Here is a 25,129-nt window from a genome sequence, read left to right as displayed (position 1 = left end):
TTGAAAAAAAAATATATTTTTCTCATTTCTGTCATAAAAAATATTCAAAAAAACTAAAATTTCGTCATAAATTTAGGCAAAAATGTATTTTGCTGCATGTCTTTGGTAAAAAAAAAATCCCAATAACTGCATATTAATTGCTTTGTGTGAAAGTTATAGCGTATACAAATTATGGTATAGATACTGGAATTTGCACCCTTTTTATTTTCTGACTGCTTATCACATTTCTTGAGGTGTTAATATACCAGAGCAGTACAAACACCCCCAAATGACCCCTTTTCGGAAAGTAGACACCCTAAGCTATCTGCTGAGAAGCATTTTGAGTCCATGGAAGATTTATTTTTTTCCACAAGTTTTTCGGAAAATGACAACTTTTTTTCACAAAGTTGTCATTTAAATGATTTTTTTCACCAGTGTCTGGCTTTTTGGGAAACTAAGTACGGCTTCATCATCTGGTCGTTGATGTCCACCCCTCCCATGTTAAGGTTATAGTCATGGACACAGAGGGGCTTCTCAACACCAGCTGGCGTGGCAATTTGGATGGTTGTGCCTGTGTGAATGGAAGACAAGATGAAAACATTCCATTTGTCCTTCCACTTCACTGCAAGCAATTTCTAATTTCTCAAGCAGGCTTTTTCCCCCTTTCTAAGACAGGTATTTACAAGCCGTTGGGGGAATCCCTGGCGATTAGATCGCACGGTGCCACATGCGCCAATCTCAAGATTGTACAAATGACTAAATAGTGGCACGCTTGAATAAAAATTGTCCACGTATAAGTGGTACCCCATTTGGAAAAAGGATGACACCAAGTCCCAAACTATCTTGCCACTGCTCCTCAGGTAGTCTGGGCATCCGGGGGGCTCCACGTGACTATCTTTTCCCTCGTAAATTCGAAACTTATATGTATAGCCTGTTTCCCTCTCACAGGTCTCATGCATCCTGACATATCTGGCACGCTTGCTGGGGAGAAATTGTTTGAATGCAAGACGGCCAGAAAAACTAATGAGGGACTCATCAACACAGATGTTTTGCTGGGGAATAGACATCTGCAAATTTTTGGTTAAAGTGATTTACGAGGGGTTGAATTTTGTAGAGCCGATCAAATTCAGGGTCACCCTGAGGACGACAGAGTGTATTGTTGCTGAAATGTATAAATCGCACTATATTCTATCTATGCCTGGCCATAGCAGCAAGGCATATGATGAATCGGGACTGGGGACCAATACTACCGCAATTATTTTTTTTCAGTAATGCTCATATTGAGAGTTAGGCCCAAAAAAACTTTAAATTCAGAAATAGTAATAGGTTTCCATGCAAGTTGGCAAGGGTTGAATTTGGGTTGGCGGAGATAAACTGTTGTGCATATAAATTGCTTTGATCCACAATCAATGCATACAGATCTTCTGTGAAAAACACTTCCAAAAAATCAAAGGGAGTAGTTAAATTTGCTGTTTCCACCTGAATTCCAGGTTGGGCAGTGAATGGGGGAAGTATGGGTGCTGCAGAATTTGTGGGCTGTCAATCAGGATTTGCAACCACAGGATATGCATTCCCCTTCGCTCTCATCTGACATACTCAGAATCCTGTAGGCCTCTTCACTAGAGTACCTTTCGTTGGACATTTTGGTCACTAAATTTATAGGTACCTAGTGCGACTCACGGGAAAAAAAGCACCTGCCTGTCAGGGACTGCTTGAAGCGCTACAATATAAATTATCTAGCAGAGATTAGGCCTGATTCTGTGAACACTGCTGTTCTGTGTGCAATGTATCAAGTGACAGTGACCTATTGAGACTGCCCTTGCTGGGGAGGACGGGGGGTTAAGCGTTGGGGCTAAACGCAGATGTTGGCAGGTGCTGAGGATGATCCCGCTGACACTGCATTTTTGGGGACACTATACTAATGTGAACGCTGGTATAGTGCTGATCTGATCAAAGATATTGATCTGTTCAGACACTATACTAGCAATGGAGGTTTATTGTGTATATGAGCGTGTTCCTGGCAATCAAAGGGTTAAATGTGATGACTGATATAGTGATGGGTAATCTGACACTATCTGGGAGGGATGCTGACGCTAATACTATCTGAAGTCCCTGGTGACACTAATACAGTGATCAGTAAAAAGATCTGTACACTGTACTAATGACACTGGTGACAGGGCAGTGAATGAGTTAACTAGGGGGCGATCAGTGGGTTAAATGTGTCTTTACTGTAATTGTGTGCTGTTTTACTCACGTGGATCTTCTTTCTCTCTGGGACGGAATCTGCCCAGAGAGAGAGGATTTCATCATTTCCTGTACCTGTGTAAGTGTAAATGATAGGACAGGTATCAATTATCAGATCCAGGCCGAACATCACTGGTCTGAATCTGATCATTGATTGATCAGGCACCTAACCACTGCACTGGCAGGACAGCGGGCGCGCATGCACGAATCACATATATATACGTGATTTTGAGCAGGGAGTTTGCTCTGTAGCAATATTTCTGCTATAAGGTGGACTTAAAGCGGATATGAGAATGCAAAACCCCTAACACTCTGTCTGGACAGCGCTCATTGGCCCAGTGCTGATCACATGCACCCTTCCAAGAAAAAAGAAAAAACTCTCTTGCAGTATACAACAAACGGAGCATGTGCAGAGTGTCCCCAAGGCTGTGTTCTATCAGATGAAATGGGGAATGTGGAAGAAGGGGAGGATCAAAGAAGAAAGGATCAAACATCCTTTTTACACAATGCAGAGGATTAACCCCTTAGGTTCCACAGTGAGTATAACAAGCATGCTTTACTGCATATACAGACTGATTTTACTGTTGTGGGTTTAAATACCACCAAAAGAAAGCTCTATTTGTGTGAAATGATAAAAATGAAATATGGGTACAGGGTTGCGTGATCGCGCAATTGTCACAGTGCGACAGCATTGAATGCTGACCTGGGCAGGAAGGGGGTGAAAGTACCAGGTATTGAAGTGGTTAAAAATTCAGGCCACTAAAGCCTGATAAATGATGAGACTTGTTTAAAACTAGGACTGAAGCCGTATTAACTTGCTATGGGAGACTAGAGATGTTCCCACTTGATTCCCTATAGACAGTGCAGTGGATTGTGCTGTGCCGCCCCTCTCCCACACTTAGGTCTGGGAGACGCTCTATCCCCCGGCGCCGTGTCTCTACTATGCTCCGCTCAGTGTCATACCATCGAGTAGGGTGACGCCGCGGTGCAGTGTGGGATGTGGGAGGTTTGTGCCTGGGAGGGGACCAGATTCCATAGTAGAGCGGCACCGTGATACGAGGTGTGGGAGCGGCGGAAGCTGGGACTTTCTCCTAGTTAGGTGAGGCGGGTGTACCGGGGTTCGGAGCGGGCTCCATGCTGTGTCTGTGTGTGGGGGGAGTTTGGGTGGACTTGTGCAGTCAGAGGCGTGTACATTGTATGGGACGTTGTGTTCAGTAGTGCTGCATTGATCTCCCTCTACAACACTGCTCCTTCCATCTTCTGTGTAATTAGAGCACCCCTCCTCCTCAGTTCCTAATCCCCCAATGTCATGCACCCCCCTTTATCACAGTTGTGTACATCTTCTCATTATGTTCTATTTTTCCATCCCCCCTCCATTTCTGTGTTACTCCCCTAGATGAGGACGATGGTTCTGGTACTGAGCGCAGACTCCAGAGGTAGAAATGTTGGCCACTCCCAGAACGCTGTGCAGGATTGGTTGTCCCTGTGCACTCAGCGCTGTAGCTGGGGCAACGTAATACATCGCCGTTGCCATAGTAGCAGCATCGTGTAATGAAGATGGGTCCTCCGGTGGAATGCTGGCACTGCCAGTCCTATGCATGTGATCCCAGTGCTGGACCCACAGTGCTCTATTTACATGTTGCTGATACCAGGCCTCTTGTGTAAACAGTATGAATCCCTGGCTACAGCGCTGGGAACTTTCTGTGCGCCATTGTTAGGGTTGCCAGTTGTCAGTAAATTTACAGACAGTTTGTAAAAATTTGGGATTTTGTTTTTTTTCTTTACAACTGTAAGGGTTCATGTACCCTGCAGCTGATAAACTCACCTTCAGAACCTTTTAAACTGATAAGCTGATAAACTTGAGTTCAGGATTGTTTTTTTTTTTCAGTGTTTCAAACGCTTGTAAACGCAGCTAACCGTGTTTATAAGCGTTTGCGTTTCGAAGTGTTTTTTAGCCTCCCTGGCAGTATTCCTGAGTGTAGCTCGGGGTTACGTTTCAGTACCAGAAGCGGTAACCCCGAGCTACACTCAGAAATACCTTGCAGCGTTGCTGTGGGATCCCTCGAGCACTTACCTTGTCCTGCGCTCCTTCGATGTCCCCCCTGCAGCATCCCCGGCCATGTCCTTCGGCCGATGCTGGCATCCGTGTTCCATTCCCTGCGAGCGTCGGGATGTACGGGGGACGGAACTGGCAGGAATTTAAAACATGTAAAAATGTGACATTCACTCAATACACTAAAATCTGACAGTATTACATTACTGTATCAAAGCATTTCACATACATTTTGTCCCTAGTGCTTTGTCCTGTACCCTGCCTGCATTTTTACTGTTCTTTCTGCCTGAAAAATGAGAAACGTCCATGGCGTCTAAAAAGCGTCCCTTTAGGTCAAAAGCGGTTTAGACCAGCTAGAGAACAGCGATAGTAAATCAGAACCACTTGCAGAACTGAGTGATAATGATTCGTGGGGAAATTCGTCATCAGACACTGAAAACGATTCTGCGACTTTGCTCAGTGATGTGCGAACTTGGCGCTATATTTCAAATTTCAGTGTTTTTGGTTTGATTACATTATTGAATTAAATTTATTATATTATTTTTTATGATTCATATTATAATTTATGATTTCGTGTTTCAAATTTTATCATACCCGGGATGTATGCTAGACTCTTGTTCGGACAGATTTCAGTGAGTTATTCCTAAGAATTACAGGCCTACAATAAAAAACCCCATATATTTCCATTGTAAACAGTGTACCGCTTTGAGCACAGAAATACTGACATAATCAGACCGCTAGTGAGGTTAACTGTTCCATAGCCAGATGCTGTCCAGAGCCTTTTGTCATCATCCGAAATGCATGCAAAGCATTTTCCATGTATTCAAATGGACCCATACACCAACGCAGTCAGTTCCAGGTTTTACGTGAAGGAAAAAATGGTAGAACGTGCTGCAATTATGCTCATGATGGGATCCATAGTGAATACAACCAGAAAAGACAGCTAACCTCAACACTTACTGCTCTCTCTGCTTCTGCTCTCTCTATTTCTCTCAAAATGTCTGAAATAGTTAATTTTTTACTATTTTTTTCAGTGCATTCTGGGCATTTTGGAAGGTCTCCTGAGGTCATCTTTAAAAAGCGCTTCTAAATGCAAACGCTCATAAACGCTGTATGCAAACGCAGCTAAACAGACATTTTTTAACCTATGGTTTCCTACAGTTGGTTTCCATTGTTCAGAAGTGTTTTCCAAATGTCCCGTATACATGGAGCCTAAATATCAGGGGCTGATTATTTGTCTTGCTGTGTTGACTTCTTTAAGTGTAAACCAGTCAAATTACTGGTTATGAGTATTGTCGGTGTTTCCATATTGTGTTCATACTATTTAACCATTTTGCCCTCCAGAGGATTTACCCCCCCTTCCTGAGCAGGTCATTTTTTGCGATACAGCCTGCATTACTTTAACTGACAATTGCATGGTCATACAGTGTTGCACCCAAATGAAATTTATGTCCTTTTTCATACAAATAGAGCTTTCTTTTTGTGGCATTTGATTGCCTCTGCGTCTTTATTTTTTGTGCTATGAAAAAAAAGACTGCCAATTTGAAGGAAAAAATATTTGCTATTAATCTCTTCACGCCTAAGCACAATTTTTCAACGTTGATGTGTTAGTAGAACCGTACATATCATCACAACTACTTTGTACATCCAGGTGGATTATACTGCGTTCTTTTTCAGGATAAATTGGGCTTTCATTTGGTGGTAAATGGTAATGGATGGCTCCTAATTTTTTTTTTATTATCAAAGGAAAACTGGCCCAAAATAGTGAAAAAAAAAAAAAATCTTTTTTTTAAATTTAGCTGTGTGTTTCTTGTTACTACCATAACCTACCACCAAAGAACAACCCAAAATAAATTCTCCAGCTCTTGACGATCGCAGCGATACCATATATGTGTATGTTATTTGTCGTTTGTACCCAAAACACACTGACACTAACTGAGTTAAGCTTGGCAACTTAGTGACCGAATACACATCAGAGAACTCTGGAAGACAGCGGTGGTAATGTTCGGTTTCTATGAGATGGCTGCATACAGTGGAGCATTTTAAAGAGAGATTGGAAGACAAGAGTTTCATTGGTGAACAGGGAGCTACCACCACCATTGCTGAGACCCGGTTAAAGACCAGAGGCATCTTCAAGGCGCATTTTTTATTCTAGCGCATTGGCCCTGCAGGGTCTATGTGTTGAGGTGAGGGGGCAATCCAGCTGGTGATGGATTCATTTCCTGAGACCACCTGCATCTAGTGGTCATTGCCACGATTGTTACTGTATTTTTTGGAGATTGGTGTTTGTGGGAACCATATTTGCCATTTTTAGATACAAGGTGTTTACATTATTTAAGGTTTCTCCCACATACGGGATTGATCATATTGGCAGTTTGTTTAAAGGGGCACGTGTTTCGTTTCAGGAGGTTTTTTGTTTATGAAGTTCACTTTTGTATAGTGTCACATTATTTTCACTTTATTTATGGGAATTATTTAGGACCTTTTTGGTCCCTCGGATAGTAGTATTGTTCGTACATTTGTGCATTAAAGGAATTAGGGTCACATATGTTGATGTCATTTTGTGGGCATCTGGGAGCTCACTGTTTATCACTTTTTAGCCCTCTGCTTTAGGACGGCTAGTAATTATTCACTATTTATTGTGATTCCATTACTGACCTTTTCCCTCGGTCAGCCCTCTTCCGGATTGATTCTTATCACATATGTTCACCAGTCTTTATTAGGCATTATTAGACGCCACTTTCAGACATCTGAGAGCACATTACTTTATATTATTAAAAGAGGTTTTTCCACATTTCCAGTGTACACTTCAGTATACTGACCATTTTTCCTGGTCAGTCTGTGGCTTTGTTTTTTTTTTTTTTTTTTTTTTCTTTCTTTCTTTTGTCTTTTTGGTTTCTTCAAATTTATAATATCACATGTGTGTGGTTCAATATTTTCACTGGTTTAATCAGTACTGAGTTACACTGTTTATCATGATTTATATATGTGTATGAAATGTGTATGAAGTCTTAGTATCTCTGGTATAGCACTACACCATTTTGTTTTATATTTACACGTTTTCTTATCTAGGCACATAGTCAGGTTATAGCAGCTCCCCCTTTCTTTGTTGCACAGGCAGGTAGGGTGGGAGATTCACCCTATATATCCTGAGCATTGTTTGTTACCACTATCCCTGGAACATTTTCTACTTCCACAGGCAACCACCTAAATTTGGCACGTGTGTACCTCTGTCTGACAGCCAGTCTATCGACCAGCTTCTGTTGAACATACAGTCATGCTGGATAACCAGCATTTGATCAGTGCTTTTAGTCAATGGCTGCAAGCGCTGATCTGTGTATTCTAATAGAGAGGGGGGTCCCCGCTGTCAAAATACAATAGTGCAGTGGAGGAGATCCCTACATTCACATCACTTGTGTGGATGTAGGGATGTGTGAGATTTTGTTTTAATTACACCCACAGGTTAAAACAAAACCAAAAAAAACTGTATACCCTGTTTTAGAAGGAAGTCGGGAGTGGCATCCTTGGTGCTTTTTTTAATGAAAGTTCTACTTTAATGTCTATAGGCTCCTTTAAGGCAGCATCTTTAAGTGGAAATATTAACAGGAAGTCGTCTGTGTTTGGGAAAATACTCCAAGGATCAGGAAGGTCTTTATCTTGGTATGTTTAATGTTTTCAGTGGCTAATCTTTAAGTTTACAGTTAGGTTCATATGCCGTATATTTGGTCACAGGCACAATTTTAGTTTTTTTCAGGTATTTACAAAAACATATTCAAGCTATAGTTATATAATGGATATGGGCTGAAAGTGTGCACTCTCAGGTTTAATTTGAGGCTATGTACCGGTACATCCAAATTGGAGGAAGGGTTTAGGAATTACAGCTCTTAAGAGTAGCCATCCCCCTTTTTCAGGGGACCAAAAGTAATTGGACAATTGAATATAATCATAAATAAAATGTCCATTTTTAATATTTTGTTGAGAATCCTTTACTGGCAATGACTGCCTGAAGTCTGGAACCCATGGACATTACCAAAGACTGGGCTTCCTCCTTTCTGATGCTTTGCCAGGCTCTAACTGCAGCTGGCTGTCTTTAGTTGATCTTTGTTTGTGGGCTTTTTGCCTTTAGTTTTGCCTTCAGCAAGTGAAATGAATGCTCAATTGGGTTGAGATCAGGTGATTGGCTCGGCTATTGCAGAATATTCCAGTTTGTTTCCTTCAAAAGCTCTTGGGTTGCTTTTGCAAGGTGTTTTAGATCATTGTCCATTTGTATTGTGAAGCGTCATCCAATCAACTTTGCTGCATTTGGCTGAATATGAGCTGACAGTATATCTATAAACATTGCAGAATTCATCCAAATGCTTCTGTCACATCATCAATAAACACTGATGACCCAGTGCCACTGAAAGCCATGCATGCCCATGCCATCACACCTCCTCCACCATGTTTTACAGATGATGTTGTGTGCTTTGGATCGTGAGCTGTTCCATGCCTTCTCCACACTTTTTTCTTCCCATTATTCTGGTACAGATTAATCTTAGTTTCATCCGTCCAAAGAATGCTTTTCCAGAACTGGTCTGGCTTTTTTAGATGCTCTTCGGCAAAGTCTAGTCTGGCTTTTCTATTCTTCAGGCTTATGAATGGTTTGCAGCTTGCGGTGAACCCTCTGTATTTGCTCTCTTGAAGTCTTCTCTTGATTGTAGACTTTGACAATGATACGCCCACCTCCTGGAGAGTATCCTTCACTTTTCTGGATGTTATGAATGGGTTTTTCTTTACCATAGAGAGGATCCTACCATCATCCACCACTGTTGTCTTCTGTGGATATCCATGCCTTTTTATTTTGCTGAGCTCACCAGTGCGTTCTTCTTTTTTCAGAATGTACCAAACTGTTGATTTGACCTCTCCTAATGTTGCTGCTATCTCTCTGATGGATTTGTTTAGTTTTTGAAGCCTTACAATGGCCTGTTTCAGTTGCATGGACAGCTACTTTGAATGCATGATGTAGGTTCACAGCAATAGATTCCAAATGCAAATATCACACTTAGAATCAACTCCAGACCTTTTACCTGGCACTTTTTGGTGGCTGATAGCTAAAAGGAGTGGGAAATGTTGAGTGGAGAGTGAAAAACAGTTTTACTTTTGACTGCTGGTGATTGCTGGTGCTTGTAGTTGTTTTATTTTCTTCTTTGGGTCTTGGTAAAAGCTTTTATGTTTTTTAAAATCACTTTTTCTGTCACTTGTTTTTTTAAATAGCATTTTTTTTCTTCCTTTCCTTGCCTTCCTGCAGTCTGCTAATTAAAGGGAGGGGTTAATTGGTCACATGCTCCAGGTCCTATATAACTTGCTGTAAAGATCACTCTGAGCTTGCTCATTCTTGAGCATGCCTGTATTTTACTTGTTGAACCTTTGACCACATGGACATTTGGTAAGTGGAGTTAAAAAACTGGAGTTGAAAACAGGAGATTAGAACAGGAGTCTACTAACCTGTAAGTGACAACTCATATTTTCTATTAGTAATATTGTAACTGGGATATGAGTGCTAGCAGGGTTGAAGGTTTTGTGCAGTGCACAGTGTACCAAATATATGCACCAATGGAGCAACAGCTCCAGGATGGATACCGCTGTGACAAATGTGAACGGGTTGCCCTTCTAGAAGCTCGCGTTAGAGATCTGGAGGAGCAAGTTGCAACACTGGGCAGAACCGACAACCTTGAATGGGGTCTTCTGCTCCTTGAGCAGGTAGCTAATGGGATTGATATGGAGAGGCTAATCAGGATGATCAGGTAGGAAGATGGGTTACTTTAGCGAGAGGAAGTATTAGGGGCTCACAGAAAAGAAAGACCAGCCCTGGGTTTGTGCACCCAAACAGATTTTGCCAAGTTGGGTGAAGATGTGGGTGTGGCAAGTTCAGGGGTGGCAGCCCTGGATGCCATTGCTATCCCTAACAGCCGGGAAGGCAGACCATCTGGGAGGGGTGGTGAGGGTAGTGCAGGAAGGCCTAGACAGTTGGTGGTAGTAGGGGATTCTATAATCAGAAGGACTGATTGAATAATTTTGTCGCCAGGATCACCTCTACAGAATGGTTTGCTGTCTCCCTGGTGCCAGGGTTCAGCATGTGGTGGACCGGGTTTATAAATTACTGGGAGGGGCTGGGCATGACCCAGCTGTCTTGGTCTATGTTGAAACCAATGACAGAATACATGGAAGGCGGAGGCTCCTTAAGAATCAATTTAAAGAACTAGGCTGCAAGTTGAAGGGAATTACCTCCAAGGTGATATTCTCTGAAATATTACCTGTGTCATGCGTAACTCAGGAAAGACAGGGGGAGATTGGAGAACTAAATGCATGGCTAAAGACCTGGTGTAAGAGGGAAGGATCTGGGTTTCTAGAGCACTGGGCTGACTTTTCATTGGGGTGCAACCTATATGCTAGAGATAGTTTGCACTTAAATGGAAGGGGGTCTGCTGTGCTGGGGGAGAGGTTTATGGGAAGGCTGGAGGAGTATTTAAACTAGGATTGGGGGGGGATTAGATTATAATGGGGTAGACAGTTTAGACGGAGGTCAGTCCTTATTGGTGGGTGGAATGGGGAAAGATTCAAACAACCATTGGAATTGGTACCATTTGTATGAAAATAAAAATATGCAAAATAAGTGTGCACAAGGTATCAATGAATTAAAGTGCTCACCAATGCCAGAAGTCTGCCAAGCAAAATAGGTGAATTGGAGGCTTTGATGCATGAACAAAACTATGATTTAATTGGCATTGCTGAATCTTGGCTTCATTCTTCACATGACTGGGCCATTAATATTCCTGGCTAAGTTCTCTTTCCGAGAGACAGGGTAAAGGAAAGGTGGTGGTGTCTGTCTCTATGTGAGAAGTGATCTCAAAGCGAGTGTGAAAGAGGACCTAGTTGATGGAGAGTGTGATGAGGCTGAAGCATTATGGGTGGAACTGCACATGGGGGTGCGTACTACAAAAGTAATCTTTGGAGTTTTTTTATAGGCCACCCAGTCTTAATGAGCAGGTAGAGACTCAGCTCCTTGCACAGATCGAAAGGACTGCAAGGGCCGGGGCAGTGATATTAATGAGGAATTTTAACTACCTGGAAATTGACTGGAGTAATGGTACGGCAGGAACAGTTAAAGGGCAAAAGGTTTATAAACCTACTACAGGACAATTTTATGGTACAGTTCATAGAGGCCCCAACTAAGAATGGCGCTCTGCTGGACCTGGTAATTACAAACCATGCAGAGCTTATTACGAATGTCCATATAAAAGAACATCTGGGTAGCAGTGACCATAAACAGCAAGCACATATGGGAAAAATAAAAACGCTCATCTTTAAGAGAGCTAATTTTCCTTGGAAAAGAGAGCTGCTCTCCAAGTCTTAGACTGGTAGGGAATAAGGGCATCAATGAGCACAATACAGAAATGGGAGTTCTTCAAAAAGACTGTATGTGAACAAACTGCAAAATATATTTCCATCGGCAACAAGTTTAAAAGGCTAAATATCAAACCTATGTGGCTTACGACCAAAGTTAGAAAAGCTATAGATAATAAGAAAAGCTTTTATTAAATATAAAAATGAAGGAACTGTATCATCATTTACACATTACAAAGAATTTAACAGAATATCCAAAAAAGGAAATAAAGGCCGTAAAATTTGTAAACGAACGACAGATTGCAAAAGATAGCAGAACCAACCTCCAAAAATTCTTCAAATATATTAATAGTGAAAAGGTCCGGTCCGAGCATGTAGGCCCTTTACCGAATCTAGAGTGGGTGACTGGGGACAAAGAGAAGGCAAATTTATTAAATACCTTCTTCAGCTCTGTGTATACAAAGGAGCATGGGGGAGCTCTTGTCCATAATGGGCATGGTGTTGACACAGCTCCAGATGATCCACATTGGCTCACAATTGATATGATCCAAAAATATTTAGAGAGAATAAAGGTGAATAAAGCACCTGGACCAGATGGCATACACTCACGGGTCCTTAAAGAATTGAGCTCTGTCATTTCAAAGCCATTGTTTCTAATTTTTAGGGACTCTTTAATGATTGGCATAGTACCACTGGATTGGCGTAAGGCCAATGCGGTGCCTATATTTAAAAATGGATCAAACTTTTTAATCTGTTAATTATAGACCTGTTAGTTTAACTTTTATAGTTGGGAAGATACTGGAGAGATTAATAAAAGACCACATAGATGAATTCTTGCTGGAAAAAAATATTTTAAGCAACAGACAGCATGGATTCATGAAAGACAGAAGTTGTCAAACAAATCTGATTTCTTTTTATGAGGGGGTGATCAAAACCTTGGACAGAGGGGTAGCGATGGATGTATTGTACTTGGATTTTGCAAAAGCATATGACACAGTTCCCCACACACGGCTAATTTGTAAGGTAAATTCTTCAGGCTTGGAAAAATCTTTATAAAAATGGATAGAAAACTGGCTAAAAGATCGTATTCAGAGAGTAGTGGTTAATGATTCATACCCTGAATGGTCTAGGGTTGTCAGTGGTGTACCCCAGGGTTGAGTGTGGGGACCATTACTTAATATATTTATAAACAATACAGGGTCTGGGATTAAAAATCCAATTTCAGTCTTTGCAGATGACACCAAGCTGTGCAGTGAAATAACGTCCTTACAGGATGTCTCCAATTTACAAGCCGACCTCAATGCACTGTTTAATTGGGCAACTATGTGGCAAATGAGGTTTAATGTTGATAAATGTAAGGTTCTGCACTTGGGGGCTAAGAATATGCATCCATCATACATACTAGGGGTGGGTACAACTGGGGGAATCAATGGTGGAGAAGGATCTGGGAGTTCTGGTAGATCACAAGCTTAATAATAGCATGCAATGCCAACTGCACAAAATCCTCTCGTATTAAAAGAGGTATAGACTCCAGAGATATATATATATATATATATATATATATATATATATATATATATATACCTAACTGTATGTTTTTAAAAATTAGATAAGTACATTGGAGGTAGCACAGTATTTTCAGAGTGCAAACCAATGTCCATAAACCTCTATTCTACAAAGATGTCTGTTTACCAAATCCCTCGTCTTATTATGTTTTGTTACTCTGACTTTCATCTCCAAAATAGACATGCAGGAAATGTTATCAGATCTTGGTGATTGTAAAATGTAAGCATTTCATCAGCTTAATTATCACCACATCTTAGACATTCTTTAGACGTCCCTTTCTGATGCTACCACAATGGTTGTGTAGCCATGTTTTTCCTTTAGTTAATGTAAATTTAAACAAAAGCATTTTTTTTCATTTTGTATCAACTAGTTAGAGTCTCTTCCTTTATTAGTAGAGGATGTATCTATTATTATATTTTTCAGAACATTTAGCTGATTTTGCTGATTTCGATCTGCTTTCTGATTTAATCTGCTTTTTTGCTGATTTCTATCTGCACAGTATACACTTATCAGTTGCCTGTTAGTAGTCCCTAATCCTTTCCTACCAGACACCTAGCAAACTATTCGTCTTCATGTACACTGGACGTCTTTACAGCGGCTGTTTTTGGCGTTATTCATTTCTACAGCCAGTAAACTCCCCAGCATGTTATCCTATGTGTCCATGCACACACAAGCTTTAATCAGTGTTTTTTTTTGGCAGGGGCGTTTTTTGGCTGGAAAAAAACCCCAGAGCTAGTGAGTTTCTAGAGGATTTTTTTAGCTGTAAAAACGTTCTAATGTTGGTAAACATGGCAAACCGGCATTTTTGGACATTTTTTGAGCAAACGTTTTATTTTAAAAATATTCCAAAACCAGCAAGTTGTATGCTACAGGCATCCTGTGTTTTGTAGGCTCCAGGGTCATCCTGCAGCAAAAGACTTTAAACTTTGTTATTTTGTAATGTATAGCCTATACTTGTAAGGTTAGTCCAGGGACCTTATGACAGGTTTGCTACCCTGAGCGCCATTTGCATCCCTGAGCACCAATCAGCATTTTTTGGCTGGATGAAGAACCCAGAACAAGTGGGTTTCTAGTGGATTTTTTTAGCTGTAAAAACGCTCTAACGTTGGTAAACGTAATAAAACGTGGCACACTGGCATTTTTGGATGTTTTTTGAGCAAAGGTTTTATTTAAAAGATTCCAAAGCCAGCAAGTTGTATACTACAGGTGTCCTTGTGTTTTGTAGACTTCTGGGGCATCCTGCAGCAAAAAGATTTCAAGCTTTGTTACCAGTCAATATTTTGTAATGTATAGCCTACACTTGTAAGGTCAGTCTAGGGACTTTATGACAGGTTTGCTATCCTGAGCACCATTTGCATCAAGGTCACATCTCAAATTGCTTTGGTGAACTTGGTATTGAAAACTATATGATAGTGCCCCTAATGAGACTAAAAAGATTGTTTCCAAAGTAGCCAGTTACAACTACTGTATGGTTGCGGCTCAGTAAGTATATAGAAAAGTGTGTTTTATGCATTTGTATATTTTTCTATTTTGGGCATTGTAAGTTAAAATCTATGCCTGGAAAGTAAATGTCTCCTAAAGGAAAATGCTCAGACAAGCAAGTAGTCCACTTGTTAGTAACTGTACCAACATTGATATAGTAAAAAATGTGCTTTTGTTACATTTATGCATGGAGGGCTGGTTCACACCATAGAAACGCAGTCCAGATGTTTTCCAGATGCATTCTTGGTGTGTTCTTGTGCATTTTTCCCCACTTTTTTTTTTCTTCATCTTAAATAAGGACATGTGGTTCCACTGTGTTTTTGATGCATTTTTACATGTTCCAGAACAGTTCAGTGCAGAAAAAAATGCAGCATGTTCTACTTTTTTTTTTTTTTCTGAAACTGATCGCACTGGTGTGAACTATGCTATTGGATATCATGTAACTTACTATCCATGTGTTTTTGATGCAGAAAACAAATGAGCTGGGTTGCATGTGGTGTGATCTGGCCCTGAAATTGCGACCATTGTGTCCCAAGTGCAATACACAGGCTCTTGGATTGTTTACCACCTGCCCCAGCTCTGTACAGAGGTACTCATTTTCTGTTATGGACCTGGAGCAAGTGCTAAATTGACTACTGTTGTGGTAACATCACCACATTGCTGCCATTGTGATCTGCGGAGTCCTTCTGCTGTGGTGGCAGAAGGGATCTGTAGTATTTTTTTTTTTTTTATTGATTTTTGTGAATGACACAACTGTGTGGCTAGAGCAACACACAGCCACACTGAGTTGGAACAATAACAACTTCCTACAGTAAGAAAGTAAGGAGGGCGGTTTGGGTGTAGGAGCATGGTGTATGCAATCATGCTTCATGTTATACCCTGTGTTTGAGTGTAACATGAAAGTGGATCATGCCTTTAAACACACAGGACTGCTGCAATGTGCGTGAGAGCAGTGGTCAGGCTGTCCAATATGCCGCTAGCAAAGGATAATTTCAACCCTTCCTGCAGCACAATTGTATAAAAGAAAAATCCACAGACACTGGAGCATATTTATTTACTGTATGCACAGCCTGCCTGCATTATAGTAATAAAATGCCAAGCTTTTAGTTGGGCTTTAACCCTTTCCGTGCCAGATGTTTTTGCATATTTTTTTTTTTTTTGCACACGCTTAAAAAAAACATTTTAGGCCTGAAGATTACACAAACCCCCAAATATCTATTTTCTAAAAGCAGAAACCCTAAAGAATAAAATAGTGATAGTTCCAATTTTTTATGTCACGCGATATTACCACAATTAACCAAATATCTGAGTAAATAGATACCCAACATGCCAAACCTTAAATTTGTGTGCGGCTATGAAATGGTGACAGACTTCAGTACCCTATATTTTCTATAGGCGATGCTTCAAAAGCCCCTAAAGATCATCCGTTTAGATGACAGGTTCTCTTTATTGAGACATGCAGGGTCTAAAAGACCCTACATGTCTCCTCTGGGCTCTACTGAATGTATTGCAATGCACACCGCATTGCAATACATTGCTTCTCAGTTGTGCTAGCCGAGAAAGTGACAGCGGTGACCCAGAAGTGACATCACACGTTGCCTTTCGGGTCACAGTAAGAAGACATTTGTTTGTGATCAGGTGGCGGCATAGCCACCCAACTGCTTCCATCTGACAGGCAGGAGACTGCCTGTGAGTTTTATACACAATCCCCCTGGCTGCAACCACTGGATTGTTTATAAAACTCCCCGCTGTCAGGTCCCTATGACATACGGACTTGGTGTCAAAAGGATTAAAGTGTAACTAAACACAAAACTTTTTTCTCAGTGGAGATGGATTAGAACATCTGTCAGTTTTTATTGCTTGTTTTTGCGTTAGGGAGATTTGTCCTCTCTATTTGTCCTGTTTATCATTGAAAGTAAAAGAAAATCCCAAATTTTGGGTTAACACTGGAACATTAAAAGAGGGGAAATCCTCCAATGGGTCACTAGTTCTGGTGATCCTGCTGACACCCTGGGATTCTCTCACTTTGGGGGGCTTTCCTCTCACTTCCTGTTTTGTCTATGGGACAGAAAGTGAAGGGAAATCTCCCATATGGGGCACATATTAAAAAAAACAAAAAACAAAAAACTGACAGGGTATAAAGTTTTTGCCTTTAATTACACTTTAAAGTTGTTCTAAAGGCTTGCTTTTTCATTAAAATAATAAATGCATCATACTTGCTCTGTGTAATGGTTTTGCACAGAACAGCCCTTCCGGCGCTTCTGACCCCTCTCCCTTGCCAAGTGGCCCCACAGCAAGCTGGTGAACTCGTGTGTGCTCGCTTCTGAGCTGCCTCTGTGTGTCTATGGGAGACAGATCATGGCTCAGTAGTCCTGCCCCCGTTATCTCCTCACTGACTGTGATTGGCAGCAGTGGGAGCCAGTGATTCCTGCCACTATCTCTTGGTCAATGAGAAGAGAGAGTCTTGGGAGAGCTGCTGCTCTTGTGCACATTGCTGGTTTGAGATGGGGCTCAGGTAAGTATTTGGGGGGGATTGAGGAGGGAGCTGCACACTGAAGGTTTTTTACCTTCATGCATAGAATGTATGCGACAAATCCACCAGCAATGTTACACCAGTCTGTGTATACATGTATTATTTGTACCCTGCGTCTGTGGTTCCTTTATGGAGGGAAGTAAAATCCTTTCCCAGGAACTGTGTGACTGTAAAGAGGCAGGAAGAAGGGTCTCTGACATTCCACAAATGCTTGTTAAACTGTAAAAGCAACAGCAGTTGTGAGAATGGCTGATTGAATAGAGAGGAACAGAGGCCTGTTAAATGAAAACAAAAGAGAAAAAAAGAGGTCCAAGCAGTTAATTACTCTTCTGCACAGGAGTACATCCTTGTACATGTAAAATAATATTGTCAGTATGGTTTTATATTTTGTATATAGTTTGTTTTTCTTGCATATTATGATTGATCTGACCTCAGATCATAGCTATATTCTATAGACACCGCATAGGCTGGAAATTGTGTGGAAGTGTAAACCGTTGGTTCTATGTGTAAGATGTGGGCAAGGTCTTTTGCCATGCAGTGCTTGCACAGAGGCTGTAGCTTTTGGTTTGTGTCCGAGTTTAATTGGACTGCTTTAGATGTACACATTTAGCTGGTCCTGAATGGCAGATTGCTTGAAAGGTCTGAATGACTGTTACGTTTTGTCATTTGTTCACAATCACATGTATGTGGTTTCTGTGGAAACTGAGGACACAATTTTCTAAGTAGCAAGTTGCAGTCCCTATATGGTCACCACGTGGCATTCAGAATAATATAGTGTCTCTCTAACCACACAGAAGGGCTGTACTTATCAAAGTTGTTCTGTTTATATTAAACTGAACCTGGTTTGTCATGCGAAGCAAAAACGTAATCTGCTGTAGGTACATACAGGGATTGCGTTGTATTCCCTGCAAATTGGGACTGTCAAGGGAAGTTTCGATAAAATCACTTGCATTACTATAAACATATTTTATAATTCCACTTTTGTTTCTATTGGCAACTGTGGAGACCCTTCAGATGATTTATGAAGATGAAGCCAAGGAAAAAGAGGCCGTGCTGCTCTTGTAATAAGTGACACCTACTGAGTTAAAACATTCTTTTGTATTTTCTAAATATCCCAATTATACATGCAATAGCTATTGAATGGTTAACTGGTTATGCATATGCCCTCACCTTCTAGTTCTTGGCAGAACTTTCTGTTCACTTCTTTGTTATTACAGGGTGGGGCATGGGGTACCAGCTGGATAACACTTCCTTTTTATGTTTTGTTTTGGAGGGGGTCCTGTATAGAGAAGTTTTGTGTTTTTTTTCTTCTCTAAGGGTGATGTCAGGCAAAAGCTTTCCTTGGCACTGCCTTTATGCCTGCTGTCCTGTGAGATGAGTAAGTTGTCTCACAAAAATTGCTGCATGTATTACGGAATCAGATTGTTTCTCACTGACATCCACGCTGAGATGATACTCCTATTGGCTTAGTTCAAAATGTTATGAGATGATCACACCCCTAGTACAGAAGATTCCCAGAGTGACATTTAGGTTACATGTGATGTCCAGTGCCTTGGGTACATTCCATCAGCCAGAAATGAAAAAAAAAAGACAGTACTGTCATGCAGAGCGATTTATGGCTGATAGTACAAGTGTAGTCCTGACCTTGCTGGGAGAGAGAGCAGTGTGGGAGCATGTGAGCAAGTAAGTAGCCACTGACCGTTGCACTGGCCACCTTTGATTAGGGTGTATATTGAGAGGAAAGAAAAGTGAGGCGAATTCCCATCTTAGACAGATGTCTCTTTTAGGAAGATTCCTCTCTATTCATGTTCTGGTGAATTTTGAAAAATGTTGGTTTCCCTTCATTTCTGCCCTTGTGATAATGGTCACCATGACAAAGAAATGGTAACTCCACCCAGTGGGGACAATGACAGCAATAAAAACCTGACCCTTCCCTACTATCCTTCTGTCTTTTGACTAGCATTAGCAGTGAAGAATTGATGCACTGATATATCAACCATCAAAAATTATTGGCCAAAATGAGGGATAGTAGCCTTTTTCCGATGAATAAAAAAAAAAGGTGCTGATTAATGACCTGGCTATTTTTGCAATTTTTTTTATTATTATGATTATTATTACTGTGTAGCATATTTCAGTTTTTTTTTTTTTTATTTTATATATAATTCATTTTATTTGCTGTCCATTTTTTGTGTTACTTTCAATAAAAGTTATTTTACGTTCCTGGATTGTATTATATAATTCATACTCCTTTAATTTAATGATATTAAAAGGTTGAATATACAGTGCCTTGAAAAAGTATTCATACCCCTTGAAATTTTCCATGTTACAACCAAAAACGTAAATGTATTTTATTGGGATTTTATGTGATAGACCAACACAAAGTGGCACATAATTGTGAACTGGAAGGAAAATGATAAATGGTTTTCAAACTTTATTACAAATATCTGAAAAGTGGGGCGTGCATTAGTATTCAGCCCCCTTTACTCTGATACCCCCTAACTAAAATCTAGTGGAACCAATTGCCTTCAGAAGTCCCCTAATTTGTAAATGGAGTCCACCTGTGGGTAATTTAATCTCAGTATAAATACAGCTGTTCTGTGAAGCCCTCAGAGGTTTGTTAGTTCACATTAGTGAACTAGCAGCATCATGAAGGCCAAGGAACACACCAGATAGGTCAGGGATAAAGTTGTGGAGAAGTTTAAAGCCGGGTTAGGTTTTAAAAAAAACATCCCAAGCTTTGAATATGTTCCGAAGCACTGTTCAATCCATCATCCGAAAATGGAAAGAGTATGGTACAACTGCAAACTTACCAAGACATGGCCGTCCACCTAAACTGACATGGTGGGCAAGGAGAGCAATAATCAGAGAAGCAGCCAAGAGGCTCGTGGGAACTCCTGGACAAGCTGTAGAGATCCACAGCTCAGGTGGGAAAATCTGTCCACAGGACAACTATTAGTCGTGTACTCCACAAATCTGGCCTTTATGGAAGAGTGGCAAGAAGAAAGCCATTGTTGAAAGAAAGCCATAAGAAGTCCTGTTTGCAAAAAGCCATGTGGAGGACACTGCAAATGTAAAAGACGGTGCTCTGGTGCGATGAGGCCAAAATTTAACTTTTTGGCCTAAAAGCAAAACGCTATGTGTGGTGGAAAACTAACACTGCACATCTCCTGAACAGACCATCCCCACCATGAAACATTATGGTGACAGCATCATGTTGTGGGGATGCTTTTCTTCAGCAGGGACAGTGAAGCTGATCAGAGCTGATGGGAAGATGGATGGAGCCAAATTCAGGGCAATTTGCAAAAGACTTGAGACTGCGGAGGAGAAGTTGTTGCAAGACTTGAAAATTGCTGTTCTCAGACTCTCTCCTTCCAATCTGACAGAACTTGAGCTATTTTTCAAAGAAGAATGGGCAAAAATGTCACTCTCTAGATGTGCAAAGCTGCCAGAGCCATCCCCAAAAAGACTTGCAGCTGTAATTGCAGCGAAAGGTGGTTCTACAAAGTATTGACTCGGGCAGAATACAAATGCACACCACACTTTTCAGATATTTATTTATGTTTTGAAAACCATTTATAATTTTTCTCCCACTTCACAATTATGTGCCACTTTGTGTTGGTCTATCACATAAAATCCCAATAAAATACATTTACTTTTTGGCTGCCAAAATGTGGAAAATTTAGAGGGGTAGGAATACTTTCAAGGCACTGTAATACAATTATATATAAAAAAACATATATTTAAAAAAAACTGTCCATTTTCAGTTTCAGTGCTCCAATGTAGTAGCTCAGTTAGAGAGCTACTTCTGTGATGGAGCTAAACAGGCTCCATGTACACGGGACACTTCTGAATGATGGAAACTGACTGCTGGAAAACGTAGGTTAGAAAACGTCTGTTTAGCCGCGTTTGCATACCACGTTTATGAGAGTTTGCGTTTAGAAGCGTTTTTAAAGATAACCTCAGGAGACCTTCCAAAATACCCAGAATGCACTGAAAAACTAAACAATTAACTATTTCAGACATTTTGAGAGAAATACAGAAAGCAGAAGCAGAGAGAGCAGTATTTGTTGAGATTAGCTGTGTTTTTTTTTTTGTTTTATTTTCTCTGTGGTGTTTGGATGTGTCCCAGCTCATATCTGTGCAGAAATTATTGCAGCAGTGTCTAACATATTTTCTTTCATGCGAAACCTCAAAGTATGGTGTACCAGGTCCATTTGAGTACCGGGAAAACGCTTTGCATGCATTTTTCATGGTAAAAAGGCTCTGGACAGCATCTGGAAATGGAACAGTTAAAAAAAAATTTCAAACACTTATAAACTAACTGCGTTTACAAGCGTTTGGCGTTTGAAATGCTGATAAAAGTTCTGCTTTTAGAACTGTTCCTCCGCTCCCCATTAAAGATTAGCACCTTTGGGGGGCGGGTACCCGAATTTGACAGGTACCCTCTCCCATTTCTGGTCCAATTGCCTAGGTGACCGGAAGCGGAAGCTGTCCTCCCTCCCTCCCTCTCCCTGTAGACTTTTGGGACTCGTGACAGGTCCCAGAAGACTACAGGACCATTCATGAAGCACAGAGCTACTCACGCATGCGCAGTGGGTACCCGGCTGTGAAGCCGCAAGCAGTCACAGCCGGGTGCCCACACTGAAGATGCCGGCCTCCTGGAATACAGGACGGCTGATGAAACAGACCGCAGGACACACCAAGGGACAGGTAAGTGGCTGTTTTTTAAAAGTCAGCAGCTACAGTTTTTGTAGCTGCTGACTTTTATTTTTTGACAGGTGAGTGGAACTCCGCTTTCAGTCAGGCTTCATAAGGGTGGCCTACACCCATAGCAAAGGCATTATTCTACTTTAGAGCTGCAAAGCTTGTTTTTGTCTACAGATGTCCCTTATCTGCATATACAGTTTTTTTTGTTTTTTTTTTGTTTTCAGAAGTGAACTAAACTTTTAATACCACTTTAAATTCAGCTTGCTATATACAGCTCAAATTTTAGCCGATCCTTGTTGGCATCATGTGGTACAATAGAATTCAATTTTTAAAATTGAAGGCGTCAGGTGGAAAATAGTCCACTAAACGATGATTGCATCTGCTCAGATGCAACAATTGTTAGGGTGTTTTGGCAGAATACTATAGCATGGGTTTCTTTATTCCATTCTGTTTAGTATGGATGGAGGAATCAACTGTATTCTCTCTTTCAGGCCATGGGTGTGTGCTTGGTCAGCCGTAGATATTACATTTTTAAAAATATCTTCTTATGTTTAATCATAGTAATTTTTTGTTAATGAGAAAAATGTAAGGTAAAATAATGAAAGTATAGAAATTGGCTAATGCTGATTGGGGAAATGACATTTTAGTCAGGAGCAAAGCTGCATTTGTGTAGATTCAACAGAATGGCTTCTAAAATTTTCCAGGTCTTTTATGGTCACACTAACCAGGAAAATCACACTCGGACATTGATGAGAAAGTTTACTTCTTGTTTCCTGGAACGAGCACAGGAAATGAGACCAATTCCTTTTATATTTTTTCCCTCTGTCCTCGTGCTTTCCTGCACGTGTGTAGTTGCGGCTTGAATTGTACGTAAAATGAGATCACCGCTAGTGGCTGTCACTTCTAATGACACACTGATTAGTAAAGGTGGTGTTTAAGAATAGTGTGTATAGGACAATACATATCCAAATATGGGCCCCTGGAGGACACTTAATGCTTCATTGTTCTCATTGTCAGAAAGAACACCCTCTGAAGTGGCTTTAATTACTTTTTAATACCCTGTTTTTATGTCCATTATTGTCTCGTAATGGTGAACTTCACTTATTTTTTACTCTTTTTAAAAGTATTTAAAAACCCAGTCCTTACCATTTTAAATTTATTATTATTATTATTCAGGATTTATATAGTGCCAACAGTTTGTGCAGTGCTTTACAAAATGAAATACATTTATACATGTTAATGTCATGTTAAAAGTTTATTTTCAAACTTTTTAATGCAAACCTAAACCCTTCTATCCTTGACACCAGCCATTTGCTGAGTTGACGGTTTAGTTGAGAGCACAAGCAACTGTGACAATATTCATGGCATGCATTGAATGTAACTGTTTTGGGAAACCGTTAAGGATAAGTTCAGCTTTCGACAAAATAATAAATCCTGTATAATAATAAATGCACAGGTCTCCTGCAGATCTGTCTGTATATCTGCTTGCCTGTAGGAGATGTGCCATAGCGCCGTGGTAGTTCACTGAGAACTACAAGCTGACAGCCTCCAAGGCTAATTTTTTTTTTTTTTTAGTTTTTTTAAGTATTTTGTTTTCTTTCTTCTTTTATAGGTTTTAGTATTTTTTTAACATACTGTGACCAAAGCAATACAGTGTTACCATAGTAACCCTGTACTGCTCTGGGGAAGTGAGATAGATATGTTACAGGTTCTTCTATAGCGCCATCAATTTACACTCACTTTACGTATATATTGTACATTCACATCAGTCCCTAACCCTCAAGGGGTGTACAATATAGATATATAAATCTATATTCGAGAGATATCTAATTTTTATTTATTATTTTTTTTTTTTTACACACTGTGATTGCTTATACTAGTGAATTTCACTGGTATAAGAAATTATGTTTACTGAATGAAATTGATTCATTCACCATTTAATATTGTTAGCTGTAATTGGCCACAGCTAGTCACATGGTACAGATGGGCTGTGATTGGCTCTGTTTGTACCATGTGATCATGAAGACCAAACACAAGAGATCAACACAATAGTACACAATGGAAGGCATGAATGAGTGCCATCCATTGTGTACAATTGTAATGTGATCTGCTGTGATTGGTCACAGCGTCCACATTGTACCAGCAGCGGTTGCTACACTGATTGGTAATTTGCTGTGTTCATTGGATACAGTGGGAGAAAGAGCACGCCCCGTTCCGGGGAGGCCGGGTGGGAATATGTGGTGTTTCTGCCATGATTTCAAGTGGTATTAAACCCAAAAACAATTTATTAAATTGCAGCTCACTGATGCGTTGATGTGACTTGGTTGATCCAGCCTGTAAGTCTGTTATTTTTCAAATTCCTTTAACAGACCAAGCTGTCCAGGCAAAGTAACAGTTAAAGAATTTAGATAAACTATTTAACACTGGCACGGTTCTTTACAATGATCAGCTTTTATTCATTTATATAAATCCTTTACCCAAAAGAAAGAAAAAAACTGTTCGCCATACCTGCTTATGAGGTGTTAGCTGGAGTTCAGCTTCAGTATGTTAGTCAAGTCAATTGAAAATTGCTAGTCTAAAGGCTAAGATCACACCATTGTGTGCCGGGAATGTGCAAACATATACTCGCATTCCTGACATGCAAGAGAAATGTGCTGCTGTGTAGCAGATGTGTGGGGGTGCCATTAATTCTTAATAGCACCCCCACGCCTCAGCAAAACACCTGCAGTTTCACACTCACAAAACTGCATTGTGCTATGGCGCGATTTTCAAAACGGGTCCAGGACTTCTTTCCTTGCATTTCTGAGGGTAAGGCAGCTTGCTGAGATTAATGGACCGCCCTACCTGCGGGAGCACAACTCACACAATTATGAACTGGACCTAGTGCTCCCATCCCTGTCGAACTGACGGAGCTGCTGTACTTCTTCCAGAATGCAGACACCCTAAGTGTGTTACCGGCTGGATCACAGGTTCAATAAGGGGGAAAAAAGTTTTAAAAAACGCATTTTTGTGTTTAAAAAAGTGCCTGAAATGCTCAAGAAAACTTCTTCCCTATGTATGTGGATGTATATCTATGTATGTTTTCACACTGAGGAGTTGCGCTTGTGGTGCGGTGTAAAAACTCCTGCTTGCAGCATCTTTGGGGCTTGTTTGGCGAGTTAAAAAAAACACCCCAAAAACAG

The 25,129-nt window shown here is 40.5% G+C and overlaps 1 protein-coding gene across 2 annotated transcripts in view; it reads left to right on the top strand.

Moving 5' to 3' along the window:
- The first annotated feature begins 3,198 nt into the window (after nt 1–3,198).
- The window catches only part of LOC149466470 (septin-2A), a 145,677-nt gene continuing 123,746 nt past the window's right edge, over nt 3,199–25,129 (top strand). For both annotated transcript variants that reach the window (XM_089672489.1, XM_089672488.1), the window contains exon 1: nt 3,199–3,322. The gene's annotated coding sequence lies outside the window, so the exon portion shown is untranslated. The remainder of the gene's footprint in view (nt 3,323–25,129) is intronic.

This window comes from Staurois parvus, unplaced genomic scaffold (genome assembly GCF_062004578.1).
Source record: "Staurois parvus isolate SC_StPar_1 unplaced genomic scaffold, SC_StPar_1.0 ptg000129l, whole genome shotgun sequence".
NCBI classification, from domain to species: Eukaryota; Metazoa; Chordata; class Amphibia; order Anura; family Ranidae; genus Staurois; species Staurois parvus.
The sequence above is the reverse complement of the archived record's forward strand: the minus strand, read 5'-3'. Positions and strand labels throughout refer to the sequence as shown.